Below are 14,631 nucleotides of genomic sequence, written 5' to 3' on the forward strand. Positions count from 1 at the left end.
GCAAGTCAATGGGGACGGATCCGTTTTTCCCTGACACAATAGAAAACGGATCCGTCTCCCATTGACTTTCAATAGAGTTCATGACGGATCCGTCTTGGCAATGTTACAGATAATACAACCGGATCTGTCATAACGGATGCAGATGGTTGTATTATCAGTAACGGAAGCATTTTTGCTGAACCCTGCCGGATCCAGCCAAAACGCTAGTGTGAAAGTAGCCTTAACTATATTTTTCTTTTAATCCCTAACTCAGGGTGTTTGGCGAGGTCCCCTAGTACGGCAACTTCTGGCACCAAAAGAAGTTTTACTGTATATCTGTTTTTCTACCAATTATATCAAAAATATCGGACCAATAGTCGTGCAGTATAGGACATCACATTAGATGGGAAAATCTGCTTGCTCAAGAGAGCACTTTGCATATCTATTATCTCTTGTATGATCTATATTTTGTATAGTAGAGCGCGGGTATAATATAGGCCACGCAAAATGTTAAATTGCATTAGGCCTTATGCACACGTCCGTTCCGTATTTTGCGGTCCGCAAACCGCGGATCCGCAAAAAACAGAAGCTGCCCGTGTGCCTTCCGCAATTTGCGCAACGGAACAGGCAGCCCATTTTAGAAATGCCTATTCTTGTCCACAAAACGGACAAGAATAGGACATTTTATATTTTTTTTGCGGGGCCACGGAATGGAGCAAAGGATGCGGAGCAAAGGATGCGGACAGCACACGGAGTGCTGTCCGCATCTCTTGCGGCCCCATTGAAGTGAATAGGTGCGCACCCGAGCCGCAAAAACTGCGGCTCGGATGCGTAACCGAACTATGGTCGTGTGCATGAGGCCTTAGTCTATGGTTACTTGATACTGACGCTTCTCTTATGTTCCTATATATTTTCCGCCATTGTAATTCCCTCTCCCATTTATTTATTTTTGCTTTTAAAGGACATTGTGCTTCCTAAAGCCTTTATCATTTTCTTGCATATTTGCGAAAGAGTAACATAAGTGCTTTTAGGTCCCTTTCACACGAGCGAGTTTTCCGCGTGGGTGCAATGCGTGACGTGAACACATAGCACCCGCACTGAATCCTGACCCATTCATTTCAGTGGGTCTGTGTACATGAGCGTTTTTTTGTCTTGTATCAGTTCTGCGTCGCGTGAAAAACACAGCACGTTCTATATTCTGCGTTTTTTCACGCAGCCCTGGCCCCATAGAAGTGAATGGGGCTTCAGTGAAAAACGCATTGCATCAGGAAGGTTTGTAAACCTTCCGGTTTTTTTTATCGCGCGTGTGAAAAACGCATCAAAATGCATTGCACCCGCGTGCAAAAAAACTGAACAACTGAACGCAATCGCAGACAAAACTGACTGAACTTGCTTAGAAAATGGTGCGAGTTTCCCTGAACGCATCCGGAGCCAATCCGTATCGTTCGTGTAAAAGGGGGCTAGCAGCTCAGCATACAGTAAATCCCACAATGCTCTGCACTATCAAGTGTAAACGTAATGTCAAGTAAGGGTACTTTCACAATTGCGGCAGAGGATGCCGGCAGGCAGTTCCGTCGATCCTGCAATCTGAACCCAAACGGATGCATTTGTGAGATGGATCCGCATGCGGATCCGTCTCACAAATGCATTGCAATACCGGATCCGTCTTTCCAGTTGTCATCCGTAAAAACGGATCCGGTATTTATTTTTCTCACAGATTTAATGGTCTGCGCATGCGCAGACGGAAAGAATGGATCCGTTTGGCCGGAACACTTGGGGCAGGATCTGGCATTAATGCATTAAAATGGAAATTAATGCAGGATCTGACATTCCGGCAAGTGTTCAGGATTTTTGACCGGAGAGAAAACTGCATCATGCTGCGGTATTTTCTCAAGCCAAAAAACGTAAGAGGGACTGAACTGATGCATCCTGAACGGAATGCACTAAACTGATCAGTTTTTTTCCGGTATTGAGCCCCTGTGACAGAACTCAATAACGGAAAATAAAAATGCTAGTGTGAAAGTACCCTAGGGCCCAGTTTACACGTCAGTTATTTGATCAGTGATTTCCATCATTTTTTTGAGCCAAAACCAGGAGTGGAGACTACAGGGATCAGGTATAATGAAAAGATCTGCACCTGTTATGCATTTTTGACCCGCACCTGGTTTTGGCTCAAAATTATTGAAGGAAATAACTGATCAAATGACTGACGTGTGAACATGGCCTAATTTGGTAAATCAGACTACTATACAGTGCCTGATGTAAACCTTCATCTTGCTACATGAAACACAGCAAGCTCTGTTAAAGAATTACGGCCTAGTTCACACGATCGGTTTTTTTGCGAGTGTAGGGGACTTTTTTTGTGTTCCGTATACAGTCCGTATACGGAACTATTAATTTCAATGGATCCGCATTAAAAATGGAATGTGTTCCGTAAGCATTCCGTTTCCGTATTTCCGTTTTTTCATTCCGTTGAAAGATGTCCTATATTTGGCCTGCAAATCACATTCCGTGACTCCATTCAAGTCAATAGGTCTGCAAAAAAAAACTGAACACATACGGAAATGCATCCGTATGTCTTCCGTATCCGTTCCGTTTTTGCTGAACAATCTATTAAAAATGTTATGCCCAGCCCAATTTTTTCTATGAAATTACTGTATAATGTACATGGCATACGGAAAAACGGAAATGAAACGGAAACACAGCGGAAGGCCTCATGCACACGACAGTTTTCACCGTCAGGGATTTGGCTTCAGTGGTCCGTGTCCGATTTTGCTTCCGTTGTGTTTCCATGTGTCTTCCTTTTTTTTTTGTCTGACGGGAAAAAAAAGGAAGGTGAATGAAAAGTGTAATTTTATTGCACCAAGGTCTTGTAGAAAAAAAACGGACACGGACACGGATGACATACCAGTTGTGCATCCGTTTTTTTTTAAAGGACCCATTGACTTGAATGGGTCCGTCCTCTGTTTTCACTGACAAGAATAGGACAGGTTATATTTTTTTGACGGACTGGAATCACGGATCACGGACGCGGAGAAAAAACTGAGGACTATCAGTTATTTTTCACAGCTCCATAGAAATGAATTGGACCTCCGCTAAACTGTGAAAAATGACGGAACGGACGCGGATGCACACAACGGTCGTGTGCATGAGGCCGAACTCAAAAACAGAACAACGGATCCGTGAAAAACGGACCGCAAAAAACTATAAAAGCCATACGTTTGTGTGAACTAGGCCTAAGGATGTAAGCTCATACTGCCCCACAATCAGAATTGTGAATAGAGCTCTGGATGTGACTAGTGTATAAGAAGATGCAACAGAAGAATCACAATAGCAGAATTGTAACTGCAGCTCTGGGTGTGACTGTAATATGAAATGAGATATAACAACAGAATTATTGCTGTAGGTTTGGAAGCGACTTTAGTATAAGACATAATATAAGAGCAGAATTGTGAGTGCAGCTTTAATTGTGACTGGAGTTTCATATATCACATCGCAGCAGAATTGTAAATGCATCTCTAAGGCTAGGTCTACACGACGACATTTGTCGCACCAATGTCGTGCAACAATTTTTATAATGATAGTCTATGGTGTCGCACTGCGACATGCGACATACTGCGACTGCGACGTGACAGTAAAAAAAAATCTATTTGAAATAGATTTTTTGTGACAGTCGCGTCGCAGTCGCAGCATGTCGCATGTCGCAGTGCGACTCCATAGACTGTCATTATAAAAAATTTCGTGACATTGGTGTGACAAAATGTTGCGCGACACATGTTGCAGTGTAGTTGTGCCCTATGTGTCGCGTGACACATGTCATCGTGAGGACCTAGCCTAAATGTGTATAGTGTATAGTGTATAAGCATGATGTTACTGAAGTGTAACACATGATGTAATTTAGGATTAGTACAGACTAAGTTGCTACCTTATATCAGTATTTTTTGTGATTTAGGGCTCATGCACAAGGCTGCTACTGTTGGCAGTTTTTACGGATGACGTTGTGTGACATCCGTGTTGCATCAGTTTGTATGTTCAGGAATTTATGGACAGTTGGCAATCCTGGGAAATGACTGGAGTTCTCCTTTAATTACAACACTTCTGTGCCGTATACCTAATTACAGATCTACATTGGAGAGAACAGGGCAGCCATCTTTATTCACCTGGGCAACATATGAGGAAACTTATTAATTACTGTATATAGTAATCAGAAACTTTTAAGTGAATATAATAATTTTGTGCTGCAGTAGCGGTTCTCAGGGGCCACAAATGGATCCGAGCAGGCATCAAAATAATTAAACTTTACTCAACTTTCAAATGAAAACTGTGATTTTGGATAGAAGCCTGGAAAAGGGCGCACGGGGGTGAATATTAATGGGAATGAGGTTGTGGGCAGCACAACACAACAAACATGGCAGCTGGGACATGTGTATGACTCCCCCTACCCTCTCTGTCTGTTGTGTGCAGATAACACTCGAACGTCACGAGGAACAGCATTTACAGCAACATTATCTTAAAAGCTATTCTTCCCAGAAATGGCTTCCAACATCAAAACAAGCAATTTCATGTCAGCAAGAGGAACCACAGATCTGTCACTTAAAGAGCGCCTCCCCTGACAATCCAGCAGGAGATGTCTCCTGTCAAGCTATCAAGGACTGTGTTCAGCTGCTTTTATCTTTTGTCTGGGAAAGCTGGGTGACAACCAATGTGACAACAGTTACTGCTTCAGCAGAGGTTGTCAGTAACACATCACTGCACCTGTACCTCTGCATTTACTATCCAGGAAGGGGGATGATAACCAACACTGCCACCATTACATCTCTATAAGGGTTAATCATGGACATTCTCAATGCTGTTCAGGGGCCCAGGAAAGATGAGAGACAACCACTGTGGGCCCTTTAATGGCAGCTTAAGGCTACTTTCACACTGGCGTTTTGGCTTTCCGTTTGCGAGATCCGTTCAGGGCTCTCACCAGAGGTCCAAAACGGATCAGTTTTGCCCTAATGCATTCTGAATGGAAAAGGATCCGCTCAGAATGCATCAGTTTGCCTCCGTTCCGTCTCCATTCCGCTCTGGAGGCGGACACCTAAACGCTGCCTGCAGCATTTTGCTGTCCGTTTGATAAAACTGAGCCAAACGGATCCGTTCTGACACACAATGTAAGTCAATGGGGACGGATCCGTTTCCTATGACACAATCTGGCACAATAGAAAACCAATCCGTCTTCCTTTGACTTTCAATGGTGTTCAGGGTGGATCCGTCTTGGCTATGTTAAAGATAATACAAACGGATCCGTTCTGAACGGATGCAGACGGTTGTATTATCTGAACATATCAGTCTGTGCAGATCCATGACAGATCCACACCAAACGCGAGTGTGAAAGTAACCTAAACTGGTTGTTTTTCAGCTGTTTCATCATTAGGTTTTTTTTTTTTGGTTTTTTTTTTTGGGGGGGGGGGACGGGGGGGGACTAGTGTGACAATGAAAATGGCCACTATTACAAACATATTGGGCCTTATCTGTCAATCTGAAAGTAAGAGTGTCTCTGTTAGCCATAGCAACCAATCAGCTCTCAGCTTACATTTCTTAAGCAGCTTTGGATAAAATGAAAGCTGAGCTCTGATTGGTTGCTTTTAGAGATGAGCAAATCGAAGCTGCCAAAGTGGAATTCGATCCGAATTTCAGGAAAAATTTGAAGCCGAATTTCCTTGCGCTTCGTGGTAACGAATCAAATTTTTTCCTAAAATGGCTGCTGCACGTGTGAGGACATGGAGAAAGGAACTCTGGCAAGGCGGGATCACCCATAATGCCATGCATGCAGTCAATCAGCAGCCAGCCAGCCTTGTTATGTCACAGCCCTATAAAAAGCGGCAGCCAACTTAGATTCTGCCGTTTACCAGTGTACTTAGTGCAAGGAGAGACGTCTACAGGCGCTAGGGACAGTGCTAGGAAAGACTTGATCGTGGTGAAAAAACGATTTATAAGTGCAAGGAAAGAATAGGGAGGAATCGTTCCACAGCATTTATGTAGAACAGGGTTCAGTAGTGGAGGTTACAGCCTGGGTAATAGGAACAATCCTATTACACCTTGCTGCACTGACTGGGGATCCAAATTGCCATTATACATCATTCTAGAAAACCGTTCTTGTTATTGGGGTACAAGTGCTGATTGATACAGCCATTAACAGGGTTTATTACAAGGAAATATTTCTAGAGTACGTCTTATTTGCCCTTGTGCGGTGCAGTGATAAAGCCCTGTTTGCCGTGTATTAGTGGCGAAATAAAAATATATTCGCCGTTCAGCATTGCACTTATCTGTTGAAAAGCCTTTTGTGTTGTGTAAAAGTAGAAAAAAAATAGGGCCTAATTGCCAATCAGCGGTGCAGTGATATACTCTAAAGCCCTTTTTGCCGTGTATTAGTGGCGAAATAAAAATATATTCTTGCTCCCTGTGCAAAGCCATAACAAAAGGACTTTGTAGGCAAAAGAAAAATATATTCGTCGTTCAGCGTTGCACTTATATGTTGAAAAGCCTTGTGTAGTGTATAAGTAAAAAATATAAAATAAGGACCTATTTGCCGTTCAGCGGTGCAGTTATATGTGGTGAAGCCCTTTTTGCTGTATGGACCGAATTACGTAGTTGTGAAATTTTTCTAGTGAAACAGGCTTTTTGGGGGAAAATTGATGGGTGATTGTAGACTTTGTTCTGTATGAATCGAATTCCATTATCCTTTCATTGGTGAATTTTTTTAATTCAACATTTATTTTGGGGAAAATTGATGGGTGATTGTACACCTCCTTTTGCTGTATGGACTGAATTACGTAGTGGTGACATTTTTTATGTGAAATAGGATTTTGTGGGGAAAATTGATGGGTGATTGTAGACCTCCTTTTGCTGTATGGACCGAATTACGTTGTAGTGGGTCCTGCAGTAAACATAATGAAGACACTGATGACAACACACCAGCAGACTTTGATTTTACTATCTATTCACAATTAAATCAAGCAGCTTCAGTAGGTTGAAAACATTAATGTGTTTTTATCTGATCCATCTGCATGCGATCTCCACAGCACACAAGACATGACAGGAGAGCCTCTGCTTTGGAGTTCAAGTTGGGTTTCTTAAGATCAGGAGTTCCTGCAGAATTGTGTGTATCATTCTTGCATCCTGTGCACAGCCATAACAAAAGGACTCCGTAGGCAAAAGAAAAATATATTTGTCGTTTAGTGTTGCTGTAATGGGGCGCCGAAGGCACACTCGGTCTCCCATCAGCCACAGACCTGCTGCTTAGCTTTGGGAGCAAGGATCTGTGTTTGGCCTCGTTCCCAGGGCAGCTTTGCTAGCTGGGAGGCTCCCTGCCACTAAGGCATTGCTACTGAGGTCCTTCTGATGGCCTACTTTGTCTAAGGACGTACGATCCTATGTTTTGGCTTGTGAGGTATGTGCCAGATCTAAGACCCCGAGAACACATCTCGCTGGTGAACTACAACCACTCTACCCATTCCCTGCAAACCATGGTCACACATTTCCCTGGATTTTATTTCTGACCTGCCCCCCTCCGAGGGGAAGTCAGTGGTTTGGGTAGTGGTTGACCGTTTTAGCAAGATGGTGCATTTTGTTCCTTTAAGTAAGCTCCCTGATGCGAAAAACCCTACCATCCTTGTTTATTGAACATGTGGTACACCTGCATGGTGTCCCTGAAAATATCGTTCAGTTTGTTTCCGGATTCTGGAGAGCTTTTTGTCAAAGATGCGACATCTCTTTATCCTTTTCATCTGCTTTCCATCCAGAGACTAATGGGCAGACGGAACGGTTAAATTAGGCAGTGGAACTTTTCCTGAGGTGTTATGTATCGCACGATCAGCTTTTATGGGGGAGATATCTCCCGTTGGCAGAGTTTGCCATTAACAATCGGGTTAATTCGTCCACGGGAGTATCTCCTTTTTTTTTTGTAATAGTGGTTTACATCCTCGTTTTAGCTCTAATTCCTCTGCATTCTCACTCAACCCACAGGCAGATGCTTTCACCTCTAGACTGTGCACAGTCTGGGCGCAGGTTCAAGCGAACCTGAAAAAGGCCCAGGAGTTTCAGCGTAGACATGCAAATAAGAAATGTTCCAAGGAAGTAAATTTCGTACTCAGCGATAAAGTATGGTTGTCGACTAAGAATCTTTCTTTGAAACATTGTTCTCGAAAAAGTGGGGGTACTGTAACGGGGCGCCGAAGATGCACTCTGTCTCCCATCAGCCGCAGACCTGCTGCTTAGCTTCGGGAGCAAGGTTCTGTGTTTGGCCTCGTTCCCAGGGTGGTTTTCTAGCTGGGAGGCTCCCTGCTCCTAGGTCTGCCTTGAACGACGAGCTGATCACTCGGTGCTCGACTGGTCAGTCTGTCGGTCATGTGATGCTGGCCCCGTCACATGACCCTCACTCCCCACTATAAATACAGACGGCCTGCTGGCTACAGGTTGCCTGTGATTTTCGTCTCTAAGGCTGTGTGTAGTATTATTATTGCTTCCTACTTGACCTCTGGTATTGACCTTATTTGTTTCCTGACCTCGCTTTGCCCGCTCCCTTGGTACCTACACTATCTCTTGGATTTGACCTCGGCTCGTTCTCGGATTTCGTCTTCTGCCTCATCCCTTGTATTGACGTGACCTCCCGGACCGAGCTCGGCTAGTTGACCTGCCATTGCCTTTCCCATCACTGGGTACTGTTGTCTTATCTACATCCCTGTCTATCTGTTTGCCTTAGTCTTGTGTACTGCCTTCTGCTTTGGCTGTCTGTTCCTCTTCTTCTCTGTTCACTCTGCTCTACACTTACATAGGTCAGGGACCGTCACCCAGTTGCACCCCGTCACCTAGGGCGGGTGGTGCAAGTAGGCAGGGACAGGGTTGAGGGGGGCAGTTTAGGGGGTGCACTTCCTCTCTACCTTCCTTACCCGTGACAAAATCATAGGCCTCAAATTAACATGGTCCCTCTACAGAGTCTCACCGAGCATGTGCAGGGTCTTGCCCAAATTGTGCAAGAATTAGGGGAGAGGTTACAGGTACAGGAGACCGCCCAGACATTCTTGCTCCTGCCGCCATTCAGGTAGAACCGCATATTAAATTACCTGACCGGTTCTCGGGTGACCGCTGGAATTTTTTAGCCTTCAGGGAGAGCTGCAGACTTTATTTCTGACTACGACCTCACTCCTCGGGCCCTGACCCACAAAGGTTTGGGATAATTATCTCTTTGCTTCAAGGGGACCCCCAGAAGTGGGCCTTTTCTTTGCCGTCTGACTCCCCTTGTCTCAATTCTGTCAGCCTCTCTTTCCAGGCACTAGGGATCCTTTACGATGAGCCTGACCAGGCATCTGTGGCTGACTCTAATCTAAAGGCCCTTACCCAGGGAGAGCGGCCCATGGAAGATTATTGCACCCAGTTCCGCAAGTGGTGCGTTCCCTCGGGCTGGAACGAACCTGCTCTTAAATGCCAATTTAGAGCAGGGTTGACACAGGTTGAAGGATATGCTGGTCTGCTACCCCAGTCCTGACTCTTTAGAGGAGACCATGACCTTAGCCATCAGATTAGACAGACGGATTAGAGAGAGAGAGCAGGGGCATTTGTTTTCTCCTCATCCCTTTCTCAAGCCTGAGACTTCTCCTACCGAACCCAAGATGGAGGCTTAGTTGGACGAGCCCATGCAGCTCGGGAAGACGCGAAGAGAACTACGCTGTCGTCGCGGCTCTTGTTTTTATTGTGGCGATTCCAACCACTGGGTTCGTCAATGTCCGTCAATGTCCTTCCGAAAGATCGTCCAAGTCAGAGGGATCCAAGGACAAGGTATTTCCAGAGGTGGTAAGAAGCAAAGTATTGCTGCCTTTCTCAATTTCCTTTGGGGTCTTAAAGTGGTCAGGAAGTGCTTTTGTGGATTCTGGGTCAGCATTTAGTTTTGTTGATCTCAAATTTGTTGAACGGGTAAGGATCCCAATACTAAAATTGTCCACCCCGGTCCAGGTGGTTGCTATCGACTCTACTCCCCTCCTGGGGAGCACGATAAAACTCCGTACTCCCGAGATTACCCTGTCTGTAGGGGTCTGCCACTCTGAGAAATGTTCTTTTTTCATTTTAGAGAATCTTCCGGTACAAGTAGTTTGTGGCATGCCCTGGCTTCAGCAACATAATCCGGTCATAAACTGGAGTTCGGGCGAGTTAGAGAGATGGGGTTCCAACTGTAGTTCTTGCTTGACTGTAGTTCAAGCTGGAGTTTCTTTTGATGCATTTCTTCACTTTATTGCTGATTTTCCTGATGTTTTTTCCACTGCTGAGACCGACACTCTCCCTCCCCAAAGGCGTTATGACTGTGTTATCGAGTAAGTTCCAGAGTTAAAGTTTCCTAAGGGACGCATTTACAATCTCTCTGGTCCTGAACGCACTGCCATGAGAGACTACATCAAGGAGAGTCTTAAGAAGGGACATATTAGGCCCTCCACCTCGCCCTTGGGAGCTGGGTTCTTTTTTGTTAAGAAGGACGGTGGTCTCAGACCCTGTACTGATTATAGAAACTTGAATAAAATTACTATTAGAAATCAATATTCCATCCCGTTGATTCCGGATTTATTTAACCAGATCTTGGGTGCTTCTTGGTTTTCTAAACTCGATTTGAGGGGGGCTTATAACTTGATTCGTATTAAGGAAGGTGATGAATGGAAAACGGCCTTTAATACCCCAAAGGGACACTTTGAGTATCTTGTTATGCCATTCGGTCTATGTAATGCCTCAGCTGTGTTTCAGAACTTTATGAACAACATTTTTAGAGAACTTATTGGCAAAGTTATGATTGTTTATCTTGATGATATTCTTGTCTTTTCACCTGACTCGAATACCCATGTATCTCAAATCAGATCTGTTCTTAGAATCCTCAGGGAGAATCATCTGTCCGTTAAATTGGAGAAATGTGTGTTTGGAGTTCAAGAGATTCCCTATCTTGGGTACATTCTTACTTCACATTAATTTAAAATGGATCCCAGTAAAGTTCAGGCTATTCAAGACTGGGTAAGACCATCCTCCTTAAAGGCACTTCAACGCTTTTTAGGATTCGCCAACTTTTATTGTAAATTCATAAATCATTTTTCTGTTATCGCTAAGCCCCTTACTGATTTAAATAAGAAAGGGTCTGATCTTGTCAACTGGCCATTGGAGGCCTGTCAGGCCTTTGAGACTTTAAAAAATTGTTTTCAAGTGGCCCCAGTCTTGTTTCAGCCTAATCCTGAGGAACCTTTTGTGGTGGAGGTGGATGCCTCGGAGGATGGTGTGGTCGCCATTCTTTCCCAGGGGTCTTCAACTTCATCTCCTGCCTCATCCCTTGTATTGACGTGACCTCCCGGACCAACCTCGGCTAGTTGACCCGCCATTGCCTTTCCCATCACTGGGTACTGTTGTCTTATCTACCTCCCTGTCTATCCATTTGCCTTAGTCTTGTGTACCACCTTCTGCCTTGGCTGTCTGTTTCTCTTCTTCTCTGTTCGCTCTGCTCTACACTTACATAGGTCAGGGACCGTCGCCCAGTTGCGCCCCGTCACCTAGGGTGGGTGGTGCAAGTAGGCAGGGACAGGGTTGAGGGTGCACTTCCTCTCTACCTTCCTTACCCGTGAGAGTTGCACTTATATGTTGAAAAGCCTTGTGTAGTGTAAAAGTTGAAAAAAAATAAGGACCTATTTGCCGTTCAGCGGTGCAGTTATATGTGGTAAAGCCCTTTTTGCGGTGAAACTTTTTATGTGACACAGGCTTTTTTTCCCAGAAAATATATGGGTGATTGTACACCTCCTTTTGTGATATGGACTGAATTACTTAGTGGTGAAATTCTTTATGACACAGGCTTTTTTTCTGAAAATGTATGGGTGATTTTACACCTCCTTTTGTGCTTTCACAAGGGTTTAACAGGACAAAATTCACCCCACATTTTGTTACCCATTTCCCCCTGAATACGCCAACACCCAATATGTGCTCAAAAAATTATAGCCGCATGACAGGCTTCAGAGTGGAAGGAGCACCATATGGCGGTTAGGAGAGAGGATTTAGCTGGAATAGTAATTGGGAGCTATGTCGCATATGAAGACCTAGAGTGGAAACCCCCGAAAAGTGACCCCATTTCGGAAACTACACCCCTGTACGAACATTTTAGGTGGTGGATAGGGTACTTTATACAAAACAGGTGTCTCACAGAAGGCAGAAATACTAGAGTGAGGTTTTTAAAGCACACATTTGTAAAAATTAAAAATTACTAGCAGACCACAATTTTTACTTTGACAAGGGGTTAAGGGAGAAAATGCACCCCAGTATATTTTCCACATTTTCTCCTCATTTTGCGAACACACCATATGTGCTCATAGCCTGCTGTATTGGCACACACCAGGCCTCTACAGGCAAAGTGCAAAATATGTTTTTTGCAGGCCTGAATTGGCAGACATGGATTTTAGCTGCCATATTAAGAAAAATTCCTGAGGTCTCCAGAAGTAAAAAAAAAAACAATAAGTGACCCCATTTCGGAAACAGCACCCCCATACGAACATTTTAAGTGGTGGAAAGTGTACTTTTTACCAAACAGTGTCTCACAGAAAAGAATATGTAGTGGTTGTTGGAAAGTGGATATTTAAGCATGGTGGACTAAATCAGATATAAAGTGGAAATATTTCAGGGAGCATAAAAATGTATATTCCATGGATGTGTGGTAGATTCTGAAACACTCCTGCATGCACAGGCCAGATTTTTCAGGGCAGGTTTCACATTAGTAAATGGTGTCTTTCCTTATCCCTCTTTTGTGCCACACCCTGCATCTTTTTTGGGTCCTTCCCTTCCTTGCTGTCTGGGGGACTTGACCTGGAAAATGTTGTCCCGGGACAACTCGGGCACCATGACTTCCAGAAGTACTGGGACCCTCACCGGCCTGGGTTTGAAAAATTAGGGCTTTGATTACCACCTCTTGGAACTGAAGGAAAGTTCCTCTGTGGCCTGAAGATTGAAATAAGATGTACGCATTGCACATTGCCTTCTGTACAATGTGTACGGCCAGCTTTTTGTACCACACTTTTGTTTTTCGTGTGGCACTGTAGGGCTTCATAAGTTGATCTACAAGATCCACCCCTCCCATGTGCCTGTTGTAATCAAGGATGCAGTCTGGTTTGGGGACAGTGGTAGTGGTGCCTCAAACAGCGGCAGGGGAGCTGGTGTTAGTGTGAATGTTGGTCAGTACAAGGACGTCCCTCTTGTTCTTGTACTTAACCACCAGAATATTCTCATTGTGGAGAGCCCTACTTTCACCCATTCTCAGTGGTTGCCCTACCAGGGATCTAGGGAGGCCTCTCTGATTTTTGCATACTGTGCCGCAAGCCACAGTATCCCTGGCAGTTAGGGACCTAAATAGGGGGATACTGGTATAATAGTTATCCACGTAGAGGTGCAGTAATTCCCACACAATCTTCCCACTAACTCCTAGGACGGGGGGACATTCTGGGGATTCTATTCTGGAATCTTTCCCTTCGTAAACGTGGAATTTGTGGGTGTACCCGGATCTACTCTCACAGAGTTTGTATATTTTTATGCCATACCTTGCCCGTTTTCTAGGCAGGTATTGGCGGAATCTAATCCTCCCTTTGAACAATAATAGGGACTCATCTACAAAAACATTTGTATCGGGATTGTACACCTCAGCAAACTTGTTGCTGAAGTGGTCAATGACAGGCCTAACCTTGAACAGTCGGTCAAATGGTCGTTTTGGGGTGGGCACTGTGCATTATCATTGTAGTGTAGGAATTTCCTAATTGACTCAAATCGATTCCGGGTCATGGTCTGACTGTAAATTGGAGTCTGGTAGAAAATGTCAGCATGACATATGCAGCCCATATGCAGCATGAGTCCCCAAAACTTCTTCATCTCTGCTGCATCTACTGGTGTCCAACCTAGGGGTCTAGCGTATGGCGAACTAGGGTTCTGAGCAATGAATTGTTGGGTGTAGAAATTGGTTTGGGCCACCATTAGACTTACAAAATCTTCAGAGAAGAAGATTTTGAAAAAATCTAGCTCAGTGAAGCTCGCACAATCTTTCAAAATTCCTGAGTTGCCCACAAACTCAGGAATTTGGGGCTGATAATCATCAGGGGGTGGGGTCTATGTGGGCTCACTCTGGGGTGCTGCCTCCGCTGCTACCCTGGGGTGCCTTCTAGAGGGTCCCTCATCAGCAGATGATGATGATGAGAGGGCTAGAGGAATAGAGGAAAGTGGCATCTTCTTCTCCCTCACTGGCAGACTTAGTATCGGAGGCAAGGATGGTGTATGCCTCTTCAGACTTGGGATGGAAGGGCCATTTTTATTTTATTGGGGTGTGATGTGTGAAAAGTGTAAACCTTTATTTAGTGTCAGAAAAAGTCTTCTGCAGAAAAAAAAACTTGCAGCGCAAACTAAGCAGACGCAATCAGTAATGGACACTACTGATCAGTGCTCAGAGGTTGCAAAATGCACGTAAAGCTGGTGGTGCATAGAGATGGCCTTGCGGTTCGCCCGGCGGTTGGTTTGCGGCGAACTTTGCTTGTTCATGATTCGCCAAACATGCGAACATATGGCGATATTCGCGCCTGCCATATTCTTTTACATTGTGAAGAACTCTGACCCATGACACAT

Source organism: Bufo gargarizans, chromosome 2, assembly GCF_014858855.1.
Source record: "Bufo gargarizans isolate SCDJY-AF-19 chromosome 2, ASM1485885v1, whole genome shotgun sequence".
Taxonomy (NCBI): Eukaryota; Metazoa; Chordata; class Amphibia; order Anura; family Bufonidae; genus Bufo; species Bufo gargarizans.